This window comes from Coenobita brevimanus, chromosome 3 (genome assembly GCF_032717465.1).
Source record: "Coenobita brevimanus isolate Jiangsu-jjx chromosome 3, ASM3271746v2, whole genome shotgun sequence".
Classification (NCBI taxonomy): domain Eukaryota; kingdom Metazoa; phylum Arthropoda; class Malacostraca; order Decapoda; family Coenobitidae; genus Coenobita; species Coenobita brevimanus.
In genome coordinates, this window is record NC_136956.1 from 13,527,245 (window position 1) to 13,537,253 (window position 10,009).

A 10,009-nucleotide genomic window follows, 5' to 3' on the forward strand; every position below is an offset into this window, starting at 1 on the left:
CATAAGAATATTAAATAATAAAGGCCCATACTTCCCTGTCACCACCCTGCAGGTGAACAACACCATTTATGTCGAGCCTGTGGACGTTGCTAAGATCTTTGCCAAGAGTTTTTCTCATGTATGTAGCTCATCCAATTATGACCAGTGTTTCCAACATCATAAAGGCATGGCTGAGGTACAGTTAATAGACTTTGCCACAACGTAGACTCCCCTTACAACCAAGAATTTATGCCAGATGATCTGCTCCTTGCCATTAAATCCCGTAAAGACACCAGCCCTGGACCAGACACCATCACGTACAGTATGATCCAGCATCACAACCTGATTAAGGTGTTAGCATTGTACAATGAGATTTGGGCATCTCGAACGTTCCCAAACTCATGGCACTTTGCGCACGTCATACCAATACCCAAACAGGCTGGTCGTCTTATGAATCTCACTTCATTTCGTCCTATTGTGTTGACTTCTTGTCTATGTAAGGTCATGGAACTTATGGTTAATAATAGGCTTCTTTTTGTTTGAGAGTCAGAGAATTTGTTAAATGATCAACAATGTGGCTACCGTAAATACAGAAGTTCACTAGATCATTTAATGAATTTGGAGCATTGTATTGCAGAGGCATTTGCCAACAAAGAATTCATGAAAAGGGTGTTCTTGGACATCCACAAAGCCTATGACATGACATGGTGACACAGTATACTGATGAAGCTCTATGCTTATGGTTTAAGAGAAAATTTGCCTATTTTTATTTCAACTTTCTTAAGGGACAGGACTTTCTCTGTCAGATTGCCCTGTAATGTAACATCGAATATATTTATCCAGGAAAACGAGGTGCCGCAGGGAAGTGTGTTTAGTCCCACTTTATTTAGTATTATGATCAATGATATTCTGTCATCAGCTCCCATCCCGAGGAATCTTAAATACTTCCTCTACACTGAAGTTTGTGCTAATATGACACTCTTCCCATAACGCACAATTTTCGGCTGTGTGGATTCAAGCAGCCCTTGATTCCGTCCACCAATGGGCCTTGCAGTGGGGATTTAAGTTTTATGTCCTTAGGTGTGCTGCTGTAGTCTTCGCTAATCATAACATACCTAATTTGTGCTTAACTTTGGATAATCAGGCGGTACCTTTTCAAAATTCTGTGAAGTTTTTGGGAACACATTTTGATTATCGTTTGAACTTCAAAATTCATATTAATAATTTGTTTGCTTGCTGTGATAAACCAGTAAATGTCCTCAAGTACCTAGCTGGTACTACATTGGGTGCCGACAGAAAATCTTTATTAATGGTGTACAAGTCCCTTATTCATTCGAAGCTAGACTATGGCGCACAGGTGTATGGCTTGGCATCCGATGCCACGCAAAAGGATTGGATGTGTTGCAGAATAAATGTTTGCGAATATATCTTGGAGCTGTCCAGTGTACCCGTGTAGCTCGTATGGAAGTGGAGGCGAATGTGCCTCCCCTCTGTATTCGCCATGACCATCTGGCATTATCGTACAGGGTAAGAACATCAAGGAAAAGTAATATCAGCAATGTGGCCTGTACCCCCCTGGGTCACTTGCCGTAGCCTCCACTTACTGACTCAGGAGCTTGGTGTGGACCTCAGTGACTGTGACAAGTTGGTGATTAAGAATATAGTGCCTTGGGAGCCACCTGACTTTACCGTTGATGTAACATGGCTCCCAGCACCTAAGACCAAGGCGCCTGAGGCTGAGGTCCACCACTTGTTTCGTAACATCATCATTCATCACTTGGGGTATCACCTCTTGTACACCGACGACTCCAAGTCGAGTGAATGTGTGGGTGCAAGTGTGTGGTCGACTGAATGTGCCCTCAGGTATTGGTTGCCGACTCATACATCTGTGTTTACCACCGAACTTTTTGCTATTGACAAAGCCATAGACTATGCTCTCAATTCTAGGCATGACTCATTTGTCATTTTCGGATTCAAGATCAGCCCTTCAGGCAATTGCATTTTGTACTACGGACTCTCACGAGATCCAGGGCCGCACTGTCAGTAAATTGCATTTATGCAATAAGTCATTCATGCTGATCTGGGTGCCTGGTCATTGTCATATCTACGGCAATGAGCAGGCTGACTTACTTGCAAAGTCGGCTGTAGAGCTCGAGGAGACTTGGGACGTTCCTCGTGATCTACAGTCGAGTCTCTTTCTCGGAAAGAAATCAATAAATCTTTTGTGGCAAGGTCAGTGGACCAGACTAAAGATTCCAATATGTAAGCCGTACCTGGGCGACTAGGACACTGCCAACCGCCCCAGGCATCTTGGGGCTTAATGCCATCATCCTAACTCACATGAAACCTTATATGGAAAGGCGATTCCCACCGCATTGTGATATCTGTGATGCAGTGTTATCTATCAGTCATATCATGCTGTGCTGTCGGCGATTTATTCGTGAACGTGCTTCACTTATAAATTACTGCGGTGCAGCAGACGTCCCCTTCACCCTTTCCACCATCCTGGGTGATGGGGACATTGTTATGACTGATAAATTGATGGTTTTCTTGAGAGAGAGACCGGACTGATCAGAGTGATGTGACTTTTTTACTGTATGGTTATGGTTTTTATCGACTGTAAATATGTATATATTGTACTATTAATTAGGGTTGACAGTTGACATATTTGAAATAGATCCTCCTTCCCACTGATCTATTTCTAATATAGATGTCTCCTACATTAAGCAACGTTCCTCACCTGACAGTCACCAGCTGATGAGTGCAAGTGTGCAATACAGAAAGGTATTGGGCATTTGCAGTCGATGGTGGTCTGTTGGGCGAGGTTCTTCACTTTTTGTACATATTATGTAAATATATTATATCATCTTGATTAAGTTGTGCTAATTAGGGCCGACACCTGACGTATATGGAAATGTTCCTGACTCTTCTGGTTCCCTTTAATATATTGATGTCCCCTGTATTAGGTTGTGCCTCGACTGACAGTCACCAGGTGATGAGTGCAGGTATGTAATGTAGAAAGGCATTATATATCTGCAGTCGATGGTGTTCTCTTGGTCGAAGCTTTTTTACCATTAGTGTAGATCTAGTTATTTGTCTCTGTAGGATTTAATATAGGTTAGCGATTTGTCTGTTAGGTGATTAGTTTTAGGGTCTTTAGATTAGGTATTATTGTTTATAAATAATGTAAGGTTAAAAAATAAATAAAAAAATAATAAAAAATTATTATATATATATATATATATATATATATATATATATATATATATATATATATATATATGTGTGTGTGTGTGTGTGTGTGTGTGTGTGTGTGTGTGTGTGTGTGTGTTTACGTGTGCATGAATGTGTGTATGTAGCAGCAGGAGGAAATACCAATGACTGAGATGAGTGGCAAAGGTTATTTCGTCTGAGAGCCTTTTGTCCGTGTCTCATAAATACAAATGCATAATAGTGTAGAAATTTATCTGTTGAATTAGGAAATATTACAGCCAGTTATCATGTAGGATTTTATGTTTTCATTAAATGCGGTGTGTTCCCTATCAGTGCTGGAGGCTTGGCCAGGACGTGCAGAGTAACGCCCGGCTAACACTCACGTCAGTCGTCCTGAGGTGGTAACAGGACGATCCCTGATAGTGGGCCAGTATCAAGCGGGAACCTCGATTAATGAAATCAGTCGGCTTATGGGGATTGATAAGTCCACTGTAAGGTGATGGAAAAGGAGGTTCGAAGGTGAGCGTGATTGGAGGAATTACACGTCAATAATTTGATGACATTTATAATTACCATAAATGTAGGGAAGAGTAAAGTGATGGTCTTTGAGAGAGGTGAAGTCAGTGAATGTACAGCGAGGTTGGATGGTGAGGAATTGGAAAATGTGAGTACGTTTAAGTATTTGGGTAGTGTGATGAGTAAGGATGGAGGTTTGGAGGGTGAAGTGCTTGAAAGGGTACAGCAGGGAAGAAAGGTTGCTGGTTCCTTGAAAGCAGTGATAAGAAGCAGGGAAGTGAGCATGGAAGTGAAATGGTTACTACATGACAGTATTGTGATACCAACTCTAACGTATGGAAGTGAAGCTTGGACGTTGCTGGAAAGTCACAAGTCAAGAGTGAGAGCAGTGGAAATGAGTTATTTAAGAGGAGCCTGTGGAGTCACATGGAGAGACAGACTGACAAATGAGGATATAAAGGAGCGTTGTGGTGTGGATGTGGCTGTGATAGGAAGCGTTAGGAGGAATACACTGAGGTGGTTTGGCCATGTGGAGAAGATGGAGGGTGAAAGACTGACGAAGAGAGTGTATGTGAGTGAGGTGGAGGGGGGAAGAGGGAGGGGGAGGCCGAGGATGAGATGGAGGGATGGGGTGCATAGGTATATGAGAGAGGGGAGTGTGAGTTGGGAGGGGCAGTGAAATGGCGGGGGACAGGGCGACGTGGAGGAGATTTGTTTGTGGCCACCCCGAACGGGATTGAGGCGTCTGGCAATAGATAGATAGATAGATAGTAATTACAATTATAATAGAAATACATTTGGGAATAGCAATTACTGTAACATTGCTTACAATACTGCAAAACAAAATTATAATCATAGCTACAATTATATATTCTCGATTTGGGGGAGAATTCCCTTTGGTTAAGAGGGACAGGAGTAGCAGCAGAAGATCGTCGATTATAGTATGTGTCACCGTCATGTCACTGATGTGTGCAGTCCACTAACAGTTGCCACTTTACGTACTGTATGATACTTGCCCCCAAATCCTATTTACATGGTAACTTACCATTATAACATACCTCGCTTTTCACAATTACATTGAAATTACAATTAACTTATCAAAAATACATATACTTGTGATTAGTTTCTATTACAGTTTTAAATACAATATTTCTTTAATTAATTACATTTCGATTATATTACAATTACTCTATCCCTGCAGGTGAGGTACATGTTAACACAAGACCGAGATCTGGCCGCCCTCGTGTCATGTGCCAAGAAGACTGTGAGAACATCCTCACTGCTGTCACCCAGGCACCCAGTTCAACAGCAATTGCTCTGACAAGGGAGTTAGGTTTCTGCTGTCACCCTATAATGACGAGACGCCGGATGCATGAGGCGGGATTGAACTGCCATGTTCCAGCCATGAAGAGAGTAATGACGGACGCCAAGAAGACGGCCAGACTAAGATTCGCCCAACAACATATTCACCATCGGCTTGATTTCTGGAAAAATGTCATCTTTACTGATGAAAAATGCTTCTCATCTGTGACAGCGAAAGGCCGGCATTGCTGACGACCAAGAAACACCTGCTACGAGGCCAAACACATTAACGAGAGGGCAAGAGGTGGCCGAATCACGGCGTCGTTTCATGGATGGATATGGTGGGGAGGTCCTAGAGAACTGGTCAAACTTGATGGTCACCTTAACAGTGAGGAAGATATAAATATTCTGCAAACATCTCTGTTACCGTCTGTCTGCGCATACGCCCTCCCAGAGCTACACATTATCATACTTGTGCAGGACCGGTCTCCCGTCCACACCAGCCGAGCAGTCACTTAGTGGTTCAGACAGCACCCGGAAATTCAGTTAATGGACTGGCCTCCAAAAGGGTGTAATTGCAGTCTCATCGAAAATCTTTGGGAGATTATTGTCGAGGGATGGGAGGTTCCACAGATGACCAAAGCAGCTGTAGAGACAAAGGCCAGAGAAGCATGTTAGAGCATACAAAGGCGCCCACACGTTTGCACCAAGCTGGTCGACTCGGTACCAGCTCGACTGCTGGCGGTTATTGATGCAGATGGGGGATGAACAAGGTACTGAAACTGTTGAAAGAAGGAATGCTTTCATTGAATTAAACACAAATATACAAGACGTTGTATCTTTTAACATCCTCTTTATGCAAGAATTTATTTACTATTCATGACATTTTTTATTAACTATTCATAGGGTATAATGAAACGGTTAAAACAACGCATTGCTTTCACTGAAAATAAAATTAAATATACAAGGCAATTAATTTCTAGCACCCTCTTCGTGCCTCGATATAATTATTCTCTGTTCATGATTTCTTCAACGGGTCATACTTTTTTTTATTAATGCTCGTTAACTATTTACAGTATTGGTCCATGATATACAGATAGACTAACTGTTACAGATAGTCTAACTGTTACAGATATTTTATGAACAGAGGACACCAGTAATCTGGTGTATGGATTATTTTTTTTTCCCCATTTGTTTTTCCTTCCTCCGTTCTGTTATTAAAAAAAAAAAATGATATACAGATTCAGTTTGTATCATATATCACATTAAACCTTTAATCTTGCGCTCGTATTCTTTGTTTGCGAGACTTAAGGGTTGTGGTATGTGAACCTCACCATCAGACTCGTTACCAACATGAAGCACCAGCCTGTCCGATCGTCAGGCCTAACTTTAACCCTGACTTCGCCTTACTGCAAGCCAATGGGGTGGCGAAACTTTGGTTTGCGGGTGTACGTTTAAGGATGATGCAGTATGTAGGACGATATGAGTAAACGTTAGTGAGTACTTCATGTGGAAGATTTAGTCAGGTTGACAGGTGTTCGAATTGAGTCATTGATGCATTAAAATCAACAAGATTACTTGTACCCCAGTCAGAGATACGTGCCAAGTTAGACTTCAGGTATGCCATAGCCTCACCCCTTGTTTGTTGAAGTAACTGCTGAGATGGACGTTGCGGGAACTGAATGGAAAGGTGAAGAATGGAGTCATCAGCATGTGAGTGAATAGGACTAGATGTGCAGGTTAGAAGGTCAATGATGAATAAAAGGAAGAGAGTTGGTGATAGGACAGTGCCCTGAGGAACGCCACTATTGATAGATCTAAGAGAAGAACAGTGGCCGTCTAAAACAGCAGCAATAAAACGACCAGAGAGGAAGCTTTAGATGAAGGCACAGATAGAAGGATACAAACCGTAGAAGAGTAGTTTGGAAATTAATGATTTATGCCAGACTCGATCAAAAGCTTTGAGATGTCAAATGCAATGGCAAAGCTTTCGCCGAAGTCCCGAAAGGAGGATGGCCAGGAGTCTGAAAAGTAGGTGAGAAGATAGCCAGTGGACCGTCCCTGACGAAACGCATACTGACCATCAGAAAGAAGATTGTAATAGGAAAATAAATAATATGCCTTAAAATCTCTCTGTTAAGAACTGGCTCGGAAACTTTTGAGTCACAGGATGATAAAGCAATATGGCGATAGTTAGAGGGTTGGGAGTGGTCACCCTCTATGCGACTGGCTGAATTAGAGCAAACTTCAATCAAGAAAGAAAGGTACAAGTTGACAGACAAAGGCGAAAGTGTTTACCTAGGCAGGGTGCAAGCACAGCAGCACAGTTCTTGAGGCCAACAGGAGGGGCCCCATCAGGCCCATATGCCTTATTAGTATTGAGGCCAGTGATGGCAGAGAATACATCAGTTGAAAATTTTTTTGTCAGCCATGAGGAAGTCAGAGGGGGGAAGTGATGGAGGAATAGCACTGGAATCGTCTAAGGTGGAATTGGAGGAGAAAGTCTGAGCGAAGAGATCTTTTTTATCAGTAGTAGATGTACAGTAGTTGCAGAGACATCAGAGTAGCAAAGTGGAGAAAAGGATGATGAGGTAAAGTTGTTAGAAAGGTTTTTGGCAAAGTGCGAGAAGGAATGGGAAGAATTCGATCTGAAGATTTGAGAGCATTTAATATGGATGAAATTATTTTTAGCAGAGCGAAGAACAGACAGCACAATTCCAGACATAATAAAGATGTGATTCAAGGGTGGTTTGGCTCTGGTATCTTTTATAGGCCCTCTCCTTATTGTGGACAACATTGAAACAAGCGTGATTAAACCAAGGCTTTTTTGCAATCAGTCAAAGCATATGAGAAAGGAATGTTTACCTCCATCCCTGAGAGAATAACCTCCGTAATACTCAGATGGTTCCCGGCCATGGAAGCAATAATCATTCCAGGAAAAATCAAAGACGTACTGCCTGTGGGCCTCCCAATCAGCAGCTCCATGGTGCCACAACCGATGTTTCTCTAGAGGGTTCATAGGCCATACTGGAGCGACAGGACAGGTCATGGTAATAAGGTTGTGATCGGTGAAGCCCAACAGGAATGAAAGATTAACAGGGGGGCAGAAGGATTAGTTGTAAGGAAGAGGTCAGGTATGTTGGAACTCTCTTCAAGGCAGTCAGGGATAAGGCTAGGGTGCTGTACAAGCTGCACTGGGTCATAAAGGATAGAAAAAATGTAGGCTTGTTCACCAGGTGGATCAATGAAAGGAGACGAGAGCCAAAGGTGATGGCTAACATTGAGATCTCATAGAATGGAGATTTCTGAGACAGAAGAAGCGGATACGATATGTTCCATCGTGGAAGTGAGATAGTCGAAGAATTTTTCATAGTTAGCAGAATTAGAGGATAATTAAACAGCACAAATATATTTAGTCAGAGAATGACAGGAAAGCCGAAGCCAGAGTGTAGAGAGTTCAGAAGAATCATATTCAGGAAAATGAGAGCAAGGTAAATCGTTGCACACATATATACATCAGCCACCTTTGGCTTTGAAATTAGTATAAAATGGGAGGATACAGTAAAGGGTTTGCTATCAGTTGCCGCAGACAGCTGAGTCTCAGTTAAGAAGAGAAGGTGAGGTTTAGAGGAGGAGACTAGGAGAGGTGGTGCTCAATAGAGGGAAAGTTAGAGGAAAGGCCGCAAATGTTGCAGAAATGAAGAAGTGAGTAAGACAGTGGTTCCAGGCAGCTCGCTGTGTCGTCAATGGGAGAGGATCAGATGGGTGGGACATTTATCATCCCCCTCCCCCTAGGGCCTCTGAGGCTTGGTTATTGGACACCATTTTTTTTTTTATTATTTAAAAGAAAGTGAAGTGTGTAATGTGCATGTAGTTTGGTGTTGACAGAGAAACTTGAATTGGAGAACATGCTGTCTTACTCGCTGTGTTATTGAAACAATGAAAAAGTTCAGCAAAAGGAGATGATCGGGAACTAGTCCCGAAGGTTGTTGAATCGGGAGCTTCAGCCCTTTCTGTCAACAGCTTTCCATCCACTTTGGGGGTACTGCCCTGCCCGACTGGTGCTACAGTCTAAGGCTATGCTCTCTCTCTCTCTCTCTCGGCCGGTGCTACAGTCAAAGGCTATGCGCTCTCTCTCTCTCTCTCTCTCTCTCTCTCTCTCTCTCTCTCTCAGCCGGTGCTACAGTCAAACGCTATGCGCGCTCTCTCTCTCTCTCTCTCTCTCTCTCTCTCTCTCTCTCTCTCTCTCTCTTTCTCTCTCTCTCTCATTAATAACAGATATGATACTTGAACTCCTGCTATCCATAATGTACTTAGTAACAGGCAGCTCTACCCTAGTTCCCGATCGTGCCTCACATAACTATCTGAGTTTTATATACTTCTTAACATATACCTAAAATGACAGTACCGAGTTCACAGATAGAATCTTTTTCATTTCCAGAAACCCTTCAACTTTGTACAATGTAGTAAATTAATGGGAAAGGTAATATTATCAGGAAATGAAGGAAATCTTCGTAGTTGCATAGTTGTTGGTTAAGTGAGAGAAAAGAGCGTGTCATAATAAACAGACTGGAGTCAGATTCGGCCCATGTGGCTAGTGGTGTTCCTCAGAGATCAGTGTTTGGACCTCCTCCGTTTATAATGTATGAACGATCGACAATGATGTACTGTTTAAAATCTTCATATCCAATTTCGTTGATAGCACAATTATCGGCAGTTCTGTGTTCAGTCAAGAGGATAGAATCTGCCAACAAAATTACCTTAACAAAACTGCAGAAAGGTCAGAAAAATGGCAAGTTCCCTTCAATGTATGAGAATGCCAGGTACTACATCGGCCGAGAGAGAGAGAGAGAGAGAGAGAGAGAGAGAGAGAGAGAGAGAGAGAGCATAGCCTTCGACTGTAGCACCGGTCGAACAGAGCAGTACTCCGAAAGTGGATGGAAAGCTGATGATAGGAAGGGCTGAAGCTCCCGATTCATCAGCCCTCGGGACTAGTTCC